Source organism: Lutra lutra, chromosome 5 (genome assembly GCF_902655055.1).
Source record: "Lutra lutra chromosome 5, mLutLut1.2, whole genome shotgun sequence".
NCBI classification, from domain to species: Eukaryota; Metazoa; Chordata; class Mammalia; order Carnivora; family Mustelidae; genus Lutra; species Lutra lutra.
In genome coordinates, this window is record NC_062282.1 from 666,476 (window position 1) to 683,758 (window position 17,283).

The following is a 17,283-nucleotide window of genomic DNA, read 5'->3' on the forward strand; positions in this document are numbered from 1 at the left end:
CAGGTCACTGCAGACTCTGAGATCAGTCTCAGAGGATCCCTCGCTCGGAAGCCCAGACACCCCGCGATGGACACCTCGTGCCTTTCCTACCCGCAGGCCCCAGTCCCACCCTCGTCCATGTTGCTCCCAAATCACTGGGCCAGCCTTTCGCCATGGGCCCCTCCCTACGGCGAGACCTGCCCCGCTTTGGACATGTAAACACGGAAACTTGGGCCACCGGAGCTGCTGCCTTCCTCGGTACAGTGACCTGACCCTTTGAGTTCTCTTGGCCCCTCAGTCCCCTGGGAGCTCAGGTTTCCTGGGCTGGGCATCTCAGTCTACTCAAACGAGGTGTGCCCAGGGTAATTCTGGCCCTGAGTCTCCCTGGGCCACCTCCCAAGGCTTGGGGGCACAGAGTGTATCAGACTCAAGAGGCTGCAGACCCCAGCTGGGTCTGCTTCCTGTTCTGGGTGGCCTGGGTGCTGTCCATGGGCAGGTAGCCCGAATCTCAAAGACTCCTTGCGTCCTAGACAGACTGCTCATTGAGAACGGCTGAGACAGAACATTCAGTATGCGCCATCACCCACCCACCCATCCGTCCATCTCTCCACCCATCCCCCACCCATCTGCCACCTTTCCACTCCTCCATCCATCTGTCCATCATCCGTCCCTCCACCATTCCTCCTCATCTACCTACTCTCCCTCTCTCCATCCATCATCCATGAATGCATCCATCATCCTTCCACTCCTCCATCCATCCGTTCTCTCTCTACCCCTCCTTCCCTCCCTCCACCCATCATCCACCCATCCACCATCCATCACCCTTCCACTCCTCTGTCATCCTCCTTCCCCACCTCCATCCATCCAGCATCCCTCCACTCCTCCATCCAACCATGGTATAGGGAATGTGGAGGATCATTTGCTGCACAGGCTGGGGACACAATTGGGAGCCCTGTGGTGGCTCTCCTGAGGTGCCCGCCATCAGGAGGAAAGCAAGGAGAGCCAAGGGTATGTGTGAGGAGCCCAGGGAAGGGCAAAGTCATGGTGGGCGGTGCAGCGGGGAGGGAGCATGGGCCCATCCTGCCCACCAGGAGAAAGATGGGGGTTCGGAGCAGTTAGGAAGAGACAGAAGATGTCTGTGCAGCTGCAGACAGCTTGGAGCGAAGGGAGGACGAGAGACTGGTCCTGCTCCCTGCTTCCTGGCCACACTCTGCCTATGAGGCTCCGGAGCTTGCTCTTCTGCTCTTGAGAAATGTTCGGTCTGCGCGTCTGCCGCTTAAGGTCCAGAGGGTGTTAATGAAAACGAGTGAAATAACTTTCTCGTTCCAGGGCTTCCTTTTTCCTCCACTCAGGCCGCCCACCACCTGGAAACGTCAGTGGCTCCCATTTTCCAAGTCGAACCGCCGTGTGGCTGTCAGGGCTCCCTGCGGCTCCTCCCAACTCGGCACACTCACCCCCCATCTCACCCCCCTCTGAGAATGCCCTGGACTGCCAGCCTTGCCCCTGAGGGCCCCCACTCTAACCCCCGTTCGCCCCCTGCGCCGCGGCGCTTCCTCCTCCGGGGTTGGCTCATGCCCAGCTTCCCCTCGCTCCTCCCCGACATCTCCTGTTTCTTCAGCAGCCCTGCCTTGTCCCTGTGCTCTGTCGGGGCGTCCGACCCCTACGTCTGCTCCGACACGCCGGGGTCCTGCCTGCACGGACCCCGCTTCCTGCACAGACTCCCCACGGGGGGGCTCACAAACGGTGCCGCTGCAGACTGACACGCCCGGGCACGTGGGCGCTCCAGGAAGGGCCGGCGCTGCCAGCGGACAGTTCCAGGCAAGAGCAGGGATTTCTGCCCGAAACGCCTGCCTCCCTGTGGCCCCGGCGACACCGGGGTGGATGGGGCCGCCAGGGGGGCTCTGAGGCCAGGGCTCCTCTCTGGCTGCGGTTTGCGCGAGAAGATGCCCACGGGCCTCCATCGCTGAGCTCAGAGCTCGGCGGGTCCCATGCCTGTGCAGCTGCCATGGACATGGGACGGAGGTGCACCGCCGCCCGGAAAGTTCTCTTGACCCCCAGGTCAGCGCTGCCCGGTCCCAAACCCCACGGGAGCTGGGTCATGCCGTGGGACGCCGGACACACCCCCTTGCTTCCTGTCACCGAGCGGGGCGCCGCGCCGACGCGCCACAGCGGGTTCACCGGTTCTCCGGTTGACGGAGGCTGGGCTGTGGCCCGTGGGGCTGCCAGGCCAAGGTCGCTTCAGGCCTGCCTGGGCCAGCATCCCCAGGGGCCCTTCACTGGGTCCGTCTCTGCTGGCGGACGCCTCGGAGTGGAGCCCGTGGACTCCACGTCTGTTTGATCTTCCGAGAGGGGCCACACATTCTCCCGGAGTGCGTGTCTCCCTTCACACCTTGGGTCCCTCCCCCTGTTCCAGGAGGCAGCTTGTGGTCCACACCCGCCGTTGGCCACTCCCCAGTGTCGGCACTGGGTCGATGCCATCGATCAGGAGCCCCACTCAGCACAGTCGGGCCAGACAGGAGCTTGCCACACACTGGGCTGTTCTCACAGAACGTCTTGATTCGCGGACGGGGAGACTGAGGCCCTGGGAGGGGGGGTAACTCGCCCGTTCCCAGCCGGTCGGAACGGAGCAGGCTTGCCCTGACCATCTAACCTCAGAGCCCGACTGGGAGGGGTTAGTCCTCCTCAGCCTGGAGTCGGGCCTTGGTTCTCCTGCCGTTGGCCTTGTCCACGAGGGCTTGGAGCCCCTCCGCATGGACCCGTGCAGTCACTCTGATCCACTTTTCAAGGTTCGTCTCCCTTAGGAAAAGTACCTCGTGTGGCCCTGGGCTGGGCTTGCTGGCGGTTGTTTGGGTGACGAGCGGATCAGCCCGGGGCAGCCCACATGTGGCCACAGTTCTCCCTCCCATCCGTGGGGAAGGGTCCGCTCCGCACGCACACACTGAAGGAGGTCACGGGCAGAGTGTGGGCCACAGCTGCTGGCTGAGGTCTTCTGTCCTCTTGCTTTCGTCCAAGGACCCCAAATGGCACTGTGAGCCCACGGCCCCGGGGCCTGGGGGAAGGTCCGGGAGTGGCTGGGGTTACCCAAACCAGGACAAACAGCAGGGATGGACGTGGCGCCCAAGAGGCCCTGCCCAGATAGGGTCTTGCTGGAGGGGTCAGCCCCCCTCCCAGGGGACCAGCAGGGCCTCCGGCGGCCCTCAGAGCCCTGGGCGTGCGTGCCGAGCCCCTGGGATGCTGTCTGCCTCTTGCCAGGTGGGGAGGAACTGGGGGGACCAGCCTCCATGCAGCCGCGAACGTGGTCCAGCCCCTGGAGAAAGGCGCCAATTGGTGGCCTCAGGCATGTGGCAGGAGGTTCTCCATCCTCGTGCCCTCCCCCATTCAGCCCTAATACTGCCTGGGGGCACAGCAAACTCCGTACTTATCCCCCCATGAGAGGTCCCAGGCAGGGCAGCTCCCACAGAATGTCCGGACCCCGCCACAGAGCCTCAGTGGCCCCGTAAGTCCTGCTATCCACCTCCCACCCTGACCCCAGGGCCCCTCCCAGGAGCCGAGACCGGCAGGAGCCCCATGTCCAGCCCAGGGCCGAGCACACAGGCCCACGGAGGTTCTGGCTTCCCCTGTAGGGCCTGGGGGGCTGCACGCGGCCGACACTCGCCCTCCCGCCGCTCCTCTACAGAGCATGGCTCTCTCTCCCCTGCGTCAGCCTAGGGCTCTGGCCTTGCTGGCTTCGGGGGTGGACCGGCACCCAGCCTGAGGACAGGGATGGATGGACGGACAGGGGGTTGCGGCGCCTGGGGCTGAGACGCCCGCCCAGCCCTCTGAGGCGGGGTCAGCTGGTGAACCCGCGGGACCTGGTGAGCGGACAGATAACATTTTGCGAAGGTGACTTCTTGTTTGCAGTTTTTCAACTTGAAGAAGTCGCTCCCATGTTGAACCGCAGACGCTGAGCGGAGGCCGCACTCGTGTTCAGGACAAGGGGCCTCTTCACGCCTTCTTCCCCTGGTCAGCTCCATCCCACGTACACTTGTCTGTCACCTCGAGTCCGCCTGGGAACAGAGAGGGATCTAGAAGCTGCCCAACCCCCTCCGACATCCCTGGCGCCCCCGGCCCCCAGCAGACGCGGCATGGCGGTGGTCAGCGCTCACCAGCCTCTGGCCTGGCCGCCAGGGCATCTCTGCAAAGTCGGGGGCCCAGACGGGTAGCTCTGCAAAGCCGCTTGGGCAGAAGGTCCTGCTGGACATCTTGGCCGAGTCCCACAGGAAGTGGACGACAGACGCTCGTTACGTGGTAACAGGGGCGGACGCTTTCCGTTCTTGCTGGAGAGCCGGGGCTGAGAGGGGCCCCCGGTGCGGGAGGGACGCCTGACGGAGGGCCATCCGCCCGAGAAGCCGAACCCTCGCAGGCCGGCTGGCCAGCCTGGTGGGGAGGATGGGCCTGTATCCCCGCCTGCCTCAGCCCAGGCAGGACCAGACGAGCCCAGCGCGCCCCACCCCGCGCCGCGGCCAGTCCAAGGGCAGGGACCTGTGGCTGGTGCAGTCCCCTCGGTCTGTAGGGCAGGAGTCCCCATCCCAGGACGGGTATGGGGTTACCTGGCATCTTCTGAGAGCTTGTGAGAACTCTCGCCCCCAAGAGGGGATGGAGGGCTTGAGCCCGGGACACGAGGGGCCCCCTGGGAACTTGGAAGGACACGCAGGAGACCAGAACACGCGCACTGGCCCACAGTCATCCGACAGAGAGCTCCCATGCTGGCGCTGCAGCCGTGGGGACAGTCACGCTCCACGTGCTGGGGGCGTCTACAAGGTCGGAATAGTAGGATCCGAGGACCCGGGCGCTCAAGACATCTCGGCCCCAAGCAAGGGGTCTTGCCAGTGGGCGGGATCCAGCGCCCCAGGCGTCCGTCCAGCGGCTCCGAGCAGGCCCAGGAGCCGTGGGTGCTGGGGTGCGGTCGCTGCCCTCACCCTGGGGAGGCACTGGGCACCCCATGGGATCACAGGTCTTCCGTGGAGTAAGTCGGAGCTGCAGATTATCTGGCGGCGAGAAACCTGTTTCATAGGTATCGCCGCCCAACTGCTGCTCTCCCCAGTCCCTGCGCTGTTTGGGGAGGGGTCTTTACGGAGATCATTGGGCCACAGTGGCGTCTTTGGGTGGGTCTACTCCAATGTGGAAGAGGCCAGGGGACAAGACCAGCACCGGGAAATGCGCAGAGAGGGCGGCCCGGAGCCGTGGAGAGACAGGGGCACAGGCCCCTCCTGCTCCCAGCCTGCTCTGCATGGGTCTGGGGGGGACTGAGTTACCTGTGCCACAGGCGGGGCAGGCACAAAGCAGACTCCGTGCCCAGGGCCCTGCGCAGCAGACACTGCATTGGAGGTGCCCCAGCCTCCGGGGAGCGCTGTGGGGGTCCTTCCGCTGGACGGTCGGCCCATCGGCATTGCGGGGCCTTCACGCCCATCCCCAGGACCTGCTGGTGCCTGGCCCCGACCAGCAGGGCTGCCCACTGGGTGCTCGGGCTGGGATAGTGTGCGCCTCCCTCACCCCAGGCGCACCTCCGCCACCCGCAGGCTCCTGACTTTGCCCTCATCCAAGCCCCGACACCAGGCCTTCCCCGGACGGTCCTGCCTCCAGCCTTCATTCCTCCGGGCTTCACTCAATGTCTTCCGTCCAAGGCCTCAGCCCTGGTCCCCTGGTCTCCAGGCCGAGGGGACAGCAGTTGGCCTGAGCCTCGTCCCACCAGCCTGGGGGGCGAGGGGGTCCTGTTGTGGGCTGACCCAGGCCTGGGTGGGTCTCCCGGCCTCCCCATCTGCACGTTTGTTACTGAGGAATCTGCGTCCATGGCACACACTGTGTCCCACCAGCTGGTTACTGTCCTCCCATCCCACCTGTCCCAAGGGATCTGGCTCCCTTCAAGCTCAGACTTTGTGGGAGGCCCTGGATGCTCTCTGGAGCTCGGGTCACCTTCCTTAAGGTGGAATGTTCCAGAATGCAAGGATCCCCCAGAAGGAACTGTGATACCTGGGAGCAGAGGGCAGAGCAGAAGGGTCAGACATGCATGGGGAGCCAAGCACCTTCAGGCGCCACCGGCTGTGGATGCTGCGTCCCCCCTGGCCCCCTCCCCCGGGCTGGGGAGGCCAGGGCAGCTTCCACCGCAGGGCTCTTGCAGCAGGCCTGGCTGGTCTTGGACACGAGCCCCGAGGCACAGGAGCATACCTGGAAGGCGGACAGAGAGGTCACAGGAATGTCCCTGATGGCCAAGGGCCACATGTGCAAAGAAGGTGGTGTCTCTCTTCTGGCCCTCGATCAGTGGCTCATGCCATGTTTGAAGCAGGAGGGACAGGCTGAGGGCCAGCTGCCTCGGAGTGACTTGTGCCCAGACCCCCTCCCACCACCCCCACCCTCACTACCCACTCTCAGTGGCCGTCCTGGCTGACCTGATTCCTGAGAAGGGCCCTGGGTGTGTGCTCAGCTCCGGGCTCCCCTGTCCACCGACCACCCCTCCCCTGTCTCCGGGGGCTTCCGACGGCGGAAGGACAAGGTTCAGCAGCCCCTCCCTACACTTGGTCACCCTCCAGAGCCTTCCCTGCAGCCCCTGACCACGTGGCTCTGGAGGGCGCGGGGGTCTCTCAAAGACGTACAACCTGTGCAGGGCCCGCACCCTCTCCCAGGACACGCAGAAGCCACCCTGGGATGAGCGGGGACAAATCCTTGAAGCCATGGGCCACCCCGGTTCTAGAGAAGGACCTGACCAGGCCCTTCCAGGTCTGTAGACTCTGTCTCTGTGACATCCTGGGGGAGGAAGTGAACACAGGCTCCCTCCCATGCCATCAGTCCCCACCGGCTGTCCCCACAGCAGCTGCTCGAGGCCCCCTCCCTGTCCCATTCTGGGGAGTCGGCGACACATCCCTGCCTATGGCCCACCCGCCCCGTCCTGCCTCCAGCACCCACCGTGGCACCAGCACGGGAGGGAATAGCAGAGGCCCTCAGAGCCCCTATGTGGACAAAGAGAGGCACCCCCATGCAGAAAGTGGGCCCATCTGAGATAATCCAGGGTGAGGGGCTCCCCACCAGCCTCCCCAGGTGCCGGGCCCGGTCCAGAGAGCCTGGGGGTGGAAAGGGACCAGAGCGGGGCGAGGGGGAGCCCGTGGGCCACAGACACCTGCCTGAGGGCCCCGGGGGGCAACGCACATGTAGGACAAGCCAGGCCCCGCCCTGACGCCTGGCATAGCTGCGCCCGGTCTCGTGGGCACCCGGGCAGTGGTGGGACCTGAGCCTGCCCTCCGCCGGCCTCACTGCCTGGGCAGGAAGCCCAACCATGGTACAGAGCCAGCAGAAGTGCACAAAAAGCAGTTAGGTGTGCGGGGTGTGGGCTTGGGGCCAGGGCTCCGTGTGTGAGCGGACCTGCGGGCAGGCCCTCACCCTTCCTGGCCCCGCGGACCCCAGGCTGACGCGCACCAGCCCAAGTAGGCTCCGGTCGCCCCTGCTGACACGGTGCTGGGCAGGCAGGAGCTTCACCCCTGCAGGAGCTCCTGGAGCCCACGCTCTCCTGCCTCAGGCCCCTGGGCCAGGCACCTGCTTTCCCTCCTTGTCTCCCCAGGGCCCAGTGCCTGAGCCTTCCCTCCGTGGGGACACTGTCCTGTCCACTGCAGCACCCCAGTCCCTTCCCAGGAGGGCTGGCTGTGAGAGAAACAGAGACAGAGAGAGATGGTGAGACAGGGACAGAGATGTAGAGAGACAGAGAGACAGAGAGAGTCTAGAGAGACAGAGACAAAGAGATAGGGTCAGAGACGTAGAGAGACAGTGAGACAGAGACAGATATGTAGAGAGACAGAAACAAAGACAGGTGTAGAGGGACAAAGAGAGACAGAGATGTAGGGAGACAGTGAGACAGAGAGACAGAGACGGAGAGACAGACAGAGACAGAAGCTGACTATCATTTCATAATGATCTTCAGAAATACTGGAACAAGGGGCTCCTGGGTGGCTCAGTGGGTTAAGCCGCTGCCTTCTGCTCAGGTCATGATCTCAGGGTTCTGGGATCGAGTCCCGCATCGGGCTCTCTGCTCAGCGGGGAGCCTGCTTCCCCCTCTGCCCCTCCCCGTGCTTGTGCTCTCTCTCTCTGACAAATAAATAGGTAAAATCTTTAAAAAAAATACTGGGGGCGCCTGGGTGGCTCAGCGGGTTAAGCCGCTGCCTTCGGCTCAGGTCATGATCTCAGGGTCCTGGGATCGAGTCCCGCATCGGGCTCTCTGCTCAGCAGGGAGCCTGCTTCCTCCTCTCTCTCTCTCTGCCTGCCTCTCTGCCTACTTGTGATCTCTCTCTGTCAAATAAATAAATAAAATCTTTAAAAAAAAAATATGGAACAAGGGTAAGTGCTACTAATTGTTAGAAACAGTTGCGTGTAAAACCGGAATGAGACCAGGCTTGTTTCGTCCGAGTCTCTTTTTCCTGGGAGGATGTGGAGTTGGTGGCATTTCCTGAGCCGCCAGGCTGGCTGTGTCCCCCTGACGTGACAGGTGTCCCTCCCGGGGCCCCGCACACGACAAAGTGGCCCGCAACAGAAGGTGACCTGGTCCTCAATTATGGGCTTGCCCCCGCGCTGACTGAGGAAGCAGGACCCCCCCAAAACTCCACCACCTTATCCCCACGGCCGCGACTTCCGGCAGGGGTAGATCTGAAGGGCCTTCATCAGCCCGTCTGTGAAGTTGAATGTGGGGGAGTCGTGGGGACGCGTCAGCGCGCGTGTGCTTGTGGGACCCCGCAGGTGTGGGCGAGCGTGACCTCATTTTCTCTGCCTGTTTGTGCCCTCTGCTGGTTTGTCCGGACATTGCTGTCAGCGAGGTGACCTTGTTCCCCGGGGAGCAGAGGCTCGCACGACACCCCCCTGCTCCACCCCCACCAGGGCCTTCAGCCCACCCGGAGCAGATTTCTCTCCTGCTCCCTGTGAAGCCACAGAGGGGCCCAGGGCTGGGGCAGGGCTGCGGGGTCAGGGACTCAGGCCCCTCCTGACCCGCGGACTCACTGTCCACCCGCAGCAGCGTCCCCGTGGCCCAGGATGGCTGCTGAGGCTCCAGTCATCCCACCTGCCGTTCCACAGGGGTGCGGTGTGGGTGCTGGGGGCACAGAGTCAGGGTGCTTCCCTGCTCCCGGGGAAGCCACAGGCTGGGGCAAGGCCCTCCCTCCGGGGCTGCTTCCCTCCTCCCAGCAATAGTTGGCAATAGTTTAAGAACCGCTTACGCACAGCTGGGGCAGCCGCCTCAGGGGTCCAGAAGGGAGCGGGAAGCCAGCCCTCCCTCCCCCCGCCCCCGGGAGTATCCACCAGGCAGAGGACCTGAATGAGACCAGGCTTGTTTCATCCAAGTCTCTTTTCCACTCACTCTGGGGATCTGGTCACCCGCGTCACACACATCTTGTTCTGGGTGTGGCTGGGCTGCGATGGGGGTTTCTGTCCCCACGGGGTCTCCCTGGCGAGCCCTCTCCGCTCCGCCCTGGAGGGGGCAGCCCCTCTGTGTCCGTGGAGCTCTGTGACTGCCTCTCCCTGGGGACATGGCCCAGGACCCAAGGCTGATCTCCAGGACCTCTAAAAGCACTCTCTCCCGAGTGCGGCCGTGGAGGCCGCTGCTGTCACTGACACGGGACCCCCGCGGTAGCTGGGACTGGACGTCTGCAGACTCCTGACTCCAGCCAGGGGCCCAGGTCCCCTCCTTCCAGCAACGCCCTGACTCTCTCTGCAGACTTGGAACGACAGCAGTGTCGCTGGGGTTGAGACTATCACCTGTGGGACTGTCACCCGTGGGCCATTTGCCTATCTCTTGCTAGGCGGGACTCCAGAGTGGCCCCCCTGACCTGCCTGGGCGGTGAGGTCACCGGCAGCTGCCCACTCGCCTGGGGGCTTCTGGTTCTAATTGTTCTCCTGGGACCACCTCCAGACCCTCCCTTCACTTATCTCTGCCAAACAAACCATCGAAAGATGGAGGAAAATAGCTCAGAGCTGTTATTCCTCCTGACTCAGTGGTAAGGAATTTGGGCGGCCTCAGCCCTGCACCCCGCCCCCCCCACCCGTGGGGGTCACACGCTGGAAGGCCTCATTAGCATGTCTGGCACCTTGGTTCCTCAGGACCCCTTCCCCCTCAAGTCCCTCTTCCCTTCCTTGGGACCCCTTCCCCTCCTCAGGCTTCCCTCCCCTCCTCAGGACCGCCTTCTCCCTCTTCAGGACCCCTCTATCCTCTCCTCAGGGCCCCCTCTCCCTCCTCAGGACCCCCTTCCCCATCCTGGGGCCCCTTTCCCCTCCTCGGGTCCCTCTCTGCCTCCTTGCGGCCCCGTTCCCTGGTTCATCACGTCCCTGCAGGTTGCTGGGATTTGTCGCTAACAAGCCCGAGACCCTCCCTCGGTGGGGGTGTGTGGAAGCTGTGTCCTCTGTCTCCACGGTCCCGGGTTCCACCTCCGCAGCGGGCAGCTGGAGGCCGCGGGAGCCCCCTGGAGCCCCTGTGGGAGGCTCGTGCCAGTGACCGCGCAGGCCGTCCCTGCGTGCTCGGGGTTTCACTCGCCGGCTCTGGCATCGCGGCTGGGCCTCCCGGGGCCAGGGCTCCGAGCTGTGCCTGCGGGAACCCCCGCATCCAGGGCGCAGCCAGGAGCGTCGGCCGGAAGTGCGGCCCAGTGGCCCGTGCCTGGACCCGAGTTTTCTGAGGGCGTGCGTGCCAGCTGTCACCGCGAGACTTGTGTCCCCGAGCTCCCCGCCAGCGCTTGGCCCGAGGACCTGGGCGGTGGAGACTAGCGGGAGTGATGCCTGCCCACGCCAGCCGCGCTGCTTCGGCAACGGCGGTAAGCCTGTGGTTCTGGCCTTTGTACACGCCTCCTCCCCCCTCGGAGGGCTCGTCCCTCTTTCCACATCAGTCCTGTCGATGTCTCCTGAGCCGCAAGCACTAAGGCCCGATTGAAGCTGGTCGTTGCTTTGCTTTACAGTTTGGGCTGGGTTTTGGCTGAAGTGACTTAGCGTCTCCAGTGGGATCAGGCCGTGCCCTGAGGCCAAGGTGAGCCGGCGAGTTGGGCTTGGACATCCGACCCCAGACAGAGCAGCCGGGGCCAGACCGCGGGGAAAGGGGGAGGCCGCACCCGTCTCTGGGCGGCGGAGGGCCAGGGGACCGCTCTGGCACCTCTCACCTGAGGCAAGGCCAGCTCAGAGCCTCGTGGTTGCACCTGGGGACAGGGCTGGGGCTGCTGACCGTGCAGAGAGCTGGGGCGCGCGCCCGCTCAGGGCAGCGTGGCTGAGAACGTGAGGAAGCGGTGTGTCCGGACACTGCCCCTCTCCCAGCTGCTTGGACTTTAGGATGGAGTCTCTGCCTTGCTCCCCAGCCGTCACTGACCCTGCCTTTCCCAAACCATGGCCCACGAACCCCTCTTCCTTCCTCTGACCTCCGACCCCTGAGTCGGGTCCCTCCTCAGGAGACTATGGCCAGGCCCTAGGACTAAGGGACAACTGTCCCAGCTCCTCCCACGGCCACAGAGTGGACTCAGGCATTGTCCACCCCGCCCTCTGAGCCTCCCAGCCAGTGACCTTGTCCTCTGAACCTTGGCCGCCCTCCAAGGCCACACCCGACACTGGTCCTGCCCCAAGTCCAGCCTCCGCTCCTGTGTCCAATCTGACCCCCAGCCCAGGTCCCACCCGGAGTTCAGGACCAAGTCAGCCTGGCTCGCTCACGGCTTCAGTGCCCTTGGCCTGTCCCCAGCTGGACCCCAGCCAGCCTGCCTCAGGGCCTAACAGCCCGGATAGACTCATCTCCATCTCTGACCTCCCACCGATGCCCTCACCTGTCCTCATGCTCTAGAAACTTCTCCCAAGCCCCAACCTTCGATCCAGTCTGGCAGAAGGGCAGAGAAGTGGGGGTACCCCCTCTTGCCTCCCTCCTCCGAACTTCCTGAATGTGCCGGGCCTGCCCCATGGGTCCCCCAGGGGTGCTCTCTGACCCTCGGCCTTGCACGACGGTCCCCAGGAGTCTCTGCTTCATTTCCTTCCCCCTCCTCTGCCTCAGCCTTTCAGTGGAAGACGTCCACGTGCCCTGAGCAGCTGGCAGCTCCTGACAGCCTGCTGGGGCATTTGGGGTCTGACCTCTGGATGCCCAGGCCCACCCCTCTCTGCCCCCCCCCGACTCTGAGCAGGTGGGCAGAGCACCCAGCTCCCGCCCGTAACCTGACGAATTCCCGTGTCCTTCCCCTCCATTTCTGGGAGAGGTCCTGTCTAATGCAGGCAGAGGACGCTCTGCCCAGAGCTCCGTTCCCTCTCTTCGCCCACTGCCTTTTTAAGACCCTCTCCGGCTCCGAGTCGCTGGCACCCTCACCCAGGTCACCCGACCCCCAGCCCAGCCACCTCCTGCTCTGTGTCTCCGGCAGCCACGGGGAGCCCATGGGCGACACCTGCCGCAACTGTGCCCCGCGGGGGGGGCGGCTGCATCTTCAGGGACCAGGAAGTCTTCTCAATCCACTCCTTTGTCCATCTTGGGTCTCATCAGCACCCCCAAGGAAGCCCACCCACGGTGCTCCCTCCCTGGACCAGGCCTTCCCCTGCCCCCTCCCTTCATGTCCCCTGCAGCCTGCATCCCCGAGGGGTCTTCTCACTCTGCCTCCCAGCTCAGAGTGACTCCCACCCTCGGGGTGATGAACTCCGCCCCGTTTGCCCAACCCCTGGCCCCTCCTCTAGCCCGTGCTCCGAACCTGACTCCCTTGGTCATCCTTGAATGTGGGGGCCCGGGGGTTCCTCACCGACCCCTCTCCGCCCCTGCCCGCTTCCGCCGGCTCGGGAGGGGCCCACAGTGGGTATTTGCTGCCCCCTTGGGAACACAGGGCCCCTGCATGGACAGGGCAGTCAGGAGGGGCTCAGTCAGCACTGGACAAGACAGCTGTCCCGGGCTGTTGTGCCGCAGGTCCTGGGAGATCTACCCACGAGCACGTCAGTGGAGAAGCCCCCTTTTGCTCCATTATGGCCCCTTCATCAAAGAAGGACAGAGGCGCGTGGGAGTCGTGTGCTGTCCTAGCAAGTCCACAAGGACACCAGTCCACACGGTGACAGCGTGAGGACAGCTCAGCTCTCGGGACAGGCCCTGGAGCGACAGTTCCCAAACAATGGCTATGGTGACCCGTGAACTCTGTTCCCAAGAGCACATTTGCACCACTGGCCCACCTGGACTGTCAAAGGTCCACAAGGAGCCTCGAGCCAAATGTCCTTCTAGGGACCAACCCTGCTCAGGCGCAGCTGTCCCGCGACAGGGATGGTCGACTCAGGCGTGCGGGAGACCCCACTCAGCTCACCAGCACAAACGCACCAACGCGTGGGCTCCGGCCCGGCAGCCCTCCCCGGACCCGTGTCGTCTGGATGCACCTACGATCCCGAGGTGGGAGGGAGTAGGGGCAGCCCCGGGCTGGGTCCCTCAGGGTCAGGCTGGCTGACCCTGGGCGGGGACCCTGGGCTCATTCCTCAGGGTCTGAGGAGGGATTTGGGGCATCACTGAGCAGCTCGAGTGTGGGAGGGGGCTGGCTTTTGGGGGTGGGGAAGGTGTAAGGCCTAAAGGCCCCTAGCCTGCTCTGGGGAGGGGGCAGGAGGTTTGGGGGAGGAGGGGTCTGAAGCAGGAGGACGGAGGGTGTGTTGCAGGGTGCTGCGTGGGTCCCCCAGAGGGCCACCAGTGCAAAGGTGGGATTCCCGGATGTCCCACGCAGCCCGGCTCCTGCCTCGGCACCTTGGGGTTTTTCCTTGGGGACACTAGGTGGGGACCAGCGTCCAGGGCCTGTTGGAAAATTACTGGCTGGCAGTCCACTGAGATGTCGTTTTCTCAGGTTGATGGTTAATCCCGGGTGTCCCTGGAGAACAATCTGGCTGGTTTCTGGGAATGCCCTGAGCGGGAGGGGCTTGTGGCCGCAGGCTGGGGCTGAGCATGGAGGCTGCCGCTACCCCCGAAGGCCCTTGGGGCGGGTGGACGGATGTGAGGACCACCCCCACACAGGTCAGGGACCCCTGGACCCCGGTGCTGCTGTCTCCTGGGGCTTGGAGCCCCTGGTCTGGGGTCTGGGCCCTTTCACTAAGCAGCACCCCCGCCCCCCCGCGGGTCCTCGATGGGCCCTGAAGCCCCTCAGTGGGGAGGAGGTGGAGCCTTTGGGAGCGCGGCTGGACGTCCTTGTCAGGACAGCAGGGCCTCATGGCAGCCGCAGGGAGGGAGGAAGCCAGAGCTTGGTCCTGACTCTGCCTCCTGCCTGAAGGCTCCGCATCCCCAGGACTCAGTTTCCTCAGGTGCACGGGAAGGGCTGACCCTGCCACCCTCCTGCAGGGGCTCTGTGTGAGGGGAGCAGCAGGTGCAGGGCGGAGGGCTGCCGTCACTGTCCCCCTCTCCTCACAGCATCCCACACTTTGGAGACTGAATATCCTCACTGAGCCTCATGTGAAATCCCAGAGGAGACGTGAAGCCTGTCGGGAGCCCCCAGAGCCGCCGAGAAGTTCCCGCCTGAGATCTGGGCTCCGTCATCCGTGGCGTCCCCACTCCCCTGCACGGGGCGCCCCAGACAGACCCTGCCTTTGCCGGCGGTGTCCAGTCTTTCTGAGTCCAGCGCAGGGCCCAGCGGCCACACGGGGGCAGCCCCGGGCTCTGCCCTCTCCATGGTCCCAATCTCTGCTGAACGCTGCCTCTGGGTCCGGATTTCCAGCCCCCGGGGCAGGTGCCACTCCAGGCTAACCGAGGGGCTAACCGAGGGTCTCATCCCTCCCTGGGGCCTGGGGCCCTGGAACGGCTCTCACAGCTCGCTGCACGCTGTCGCCGGGCCAGGCGGCCAGCGGTCCTCCCCTTGGGCTGGGCCTCCCCTCCATCTGGGTCTCCCACCGTCCTCAGACCCAGACTCCCCGCCTTCTGGGCCTTGTTCTGATCAAGCTGAGCTCCAGCGGGGACGTGGACTTCCATGTGGACAGCTGGGAGTCCCTCCTTTCCAGCCTCGGGGTGTTTTTCCGCCGAGTGGTGGCGTTTCCCCCCAGAGGCTGGCCCGGCGAGTTGAACCGCAGCTCAGGGAAACCCACCACAGAGGACTTGTGGGCTCATCGTGATGTGCCGAGAGGTCGGGAGAGGCCCCGCCCAAATCCGACCCCACAGGGAGGAGGGGATTGAGGCTCAGAATACTGCCCAAGGACCCCAACCCTGGAAGAAGGGGATCTGCGACGTGTGATGGAAGCACTTGAGTGAGTAACCAAGGTCCCCGAGAAAATTAGGGTCAGCAGGAGCCAGATGCACACCTGATGCCAGTAGGATCCCGTTCCTACTGCTACACCGGCCAAAGTTAAGACGATGCCCGGCCCTGCCAGGGGCTATCGAAAGAGCTGCTCCTGCTTCAGGATCTTCTCAGAACGCGGCTTCCGTAGCCTCTAATCTAGTAAGTTCCTTCTAGGAAACTCTGTCCACAAGCTCAGAGATGGGGACTGCGGCAGCATGGACAGTACCAACCCGACGCCAGGATGGCCGGCGGGAGGAAAACGGGTGACGGTCCCCGTGCGGCCCCTCTCCAGGGCTTGTGAGTTTGACGCGCTCGTACACGAAGTGCACTGTGCCCACCGACCCCTGCTGGGAGTGGGGGGTCACCACAGACCTGGGTGCACGCGCAGGTGTCCGAAGAAAATGCCTGTTTCTCAGCTCCTGTGCCTTTTCCAACTATGTTCCAAAAACGTGTTACTTTGGTGATCACGATAGTTCTCAAAGTACACATGTACGTCCTGTTACCTGACAACACGACCTCGGACCGTCAAGCGAAGGCCTTGGGGCGCCTGGGTGGCCCAGTGGGTTAAGCTGCTGCCTTTGGCTCAGGTCATGATCTCAGGGTCCTGGGATCGAGCCCCGAATCCCGCTCAGCGGGGAGCCTGCTTCCTCCTCTCTCTCTGCCTGCCTCTCTGCCTGCTTGTGATCTCTGTCTGTCAAATAAATAAATAAAATCTTTAATAATAAAAAATAAATAAATAAACAAAGGGGAGGGTCTCTGCAGGGTGGACCCTGGGCTCCTCCCCCTCTCCTGGAGGTCCTGGAAGCTCTGTGCCCCGCCCACTCCCCCCCCAGCTCCTGTCACAACAAAGGCCAACTCACCCCCGCCTCCCTCCCAGCCCATCCCCCTGACAGGTCGGTGAAGACTCAGCAGTAAACAGGCAGGCAGGGAGGCGACTCCAGAGTCACTGTGCTGGCCGGCTCCATGGGGAGCTGCACTGTGGTGGGGGCCGGAGCTGGGTGTCCCTGCTCGCCATGAGTGTGGCATTTGGAACATGGAGCCTTCTGCCAATGCACTTGCTAGTGGCGGCAGGTGCGAGGGGACAGGACAGCTGGGCACCAAGACTCTGTCTCAGTCTCTCTCCCCGGCCCCCCTAGCTCCCCGTGGCCGCCTGTCCCCTCAGAGAGTGCCCTGCTCCCCCTCCCCCCTGGGAAGACAGGGGCAGAGGAGACACGGAATATCAGAGTGTGTGTGGCGGGGGGGTGGCCCTTAGAGCTTAACTCCAAGCCCAGAAGTCCATGAATGCAGGCTTGGGGGCGGGGATGGGGGCAGGGGGACATCAAACATCCCTTCTCGTGACTTCTGACTACTCAGTAACTCTGCTCCTTCAGGAAAACAAACAGCCCCAGCCCCGTTGAAGACAAAGGTTAATGACTTCGGAGATCACGGGACAGCCCAGCGCCTGCCCTGATGTGCCCTCCCTCACCGGCTCCTTCCTGTGCCCCCCCACCTGCTCACCTGCTGGGCCCACTGGGCCCCGCCCTCACCTGCCCGCCTGCCCTGAGGACTTCAGTCCCTGGGGGTGTGTCACTGATAACCAATATCCTTAGGCTATGCCTGTTGCCCCCAGGGCTTTGGGGCGCTGTCCTGTGCCCTGGGGGATACCCAGGAGCAGGGCTTCTTACTTTGGCTCCCTGCCCCACACTCGAGGAGGCCTCACCCGTTCTCCATTGATCTGAAAGGTGGGGCAGCCTCTCCTAAGACTGATGTGAAAAATACTTAATGCGGAACGTGTTCCCTGCTGAAATAAAACCTGGACAGACAGACCCCGACACTGATGGACAGAGTCCGTGGTGCGGGGCCCACGTGGGCTGCACGTGTTTAACCCCAGGACAGTAGCAGAATGTTGAGGCGAGAGTCTCCGCTGTCGGTGGCGGCGCCGTGAGAAGGCTCCTCTTCCTGCTGGCGGGTGTGACACTTGGCACATCTGTGGAGCCACGTGCGGCCCGCGTCTGCGCTGGGGACCCGCGCCCGGCCTCCTCACTCCCGCACCGCCATCCGCCCTAGATGCGGAGTCGGACCGCAGATGGACTCA

The 17,283-nt window shown here is 63.9% G+C and overlaps 1 pseudogene; it reads right to left on the bottom strand.

Annotated features, from left to right (window-relative positions):
* Positions 1–955: 955 nt before the first annotated feature.
* On the bottom strand, positions 956–7,651 carry LOC125100198 (uncharacterized; annotated as a pseudogene).
* Positions 7,652–17,283: the final 9,632 nt, after the last annotated feature.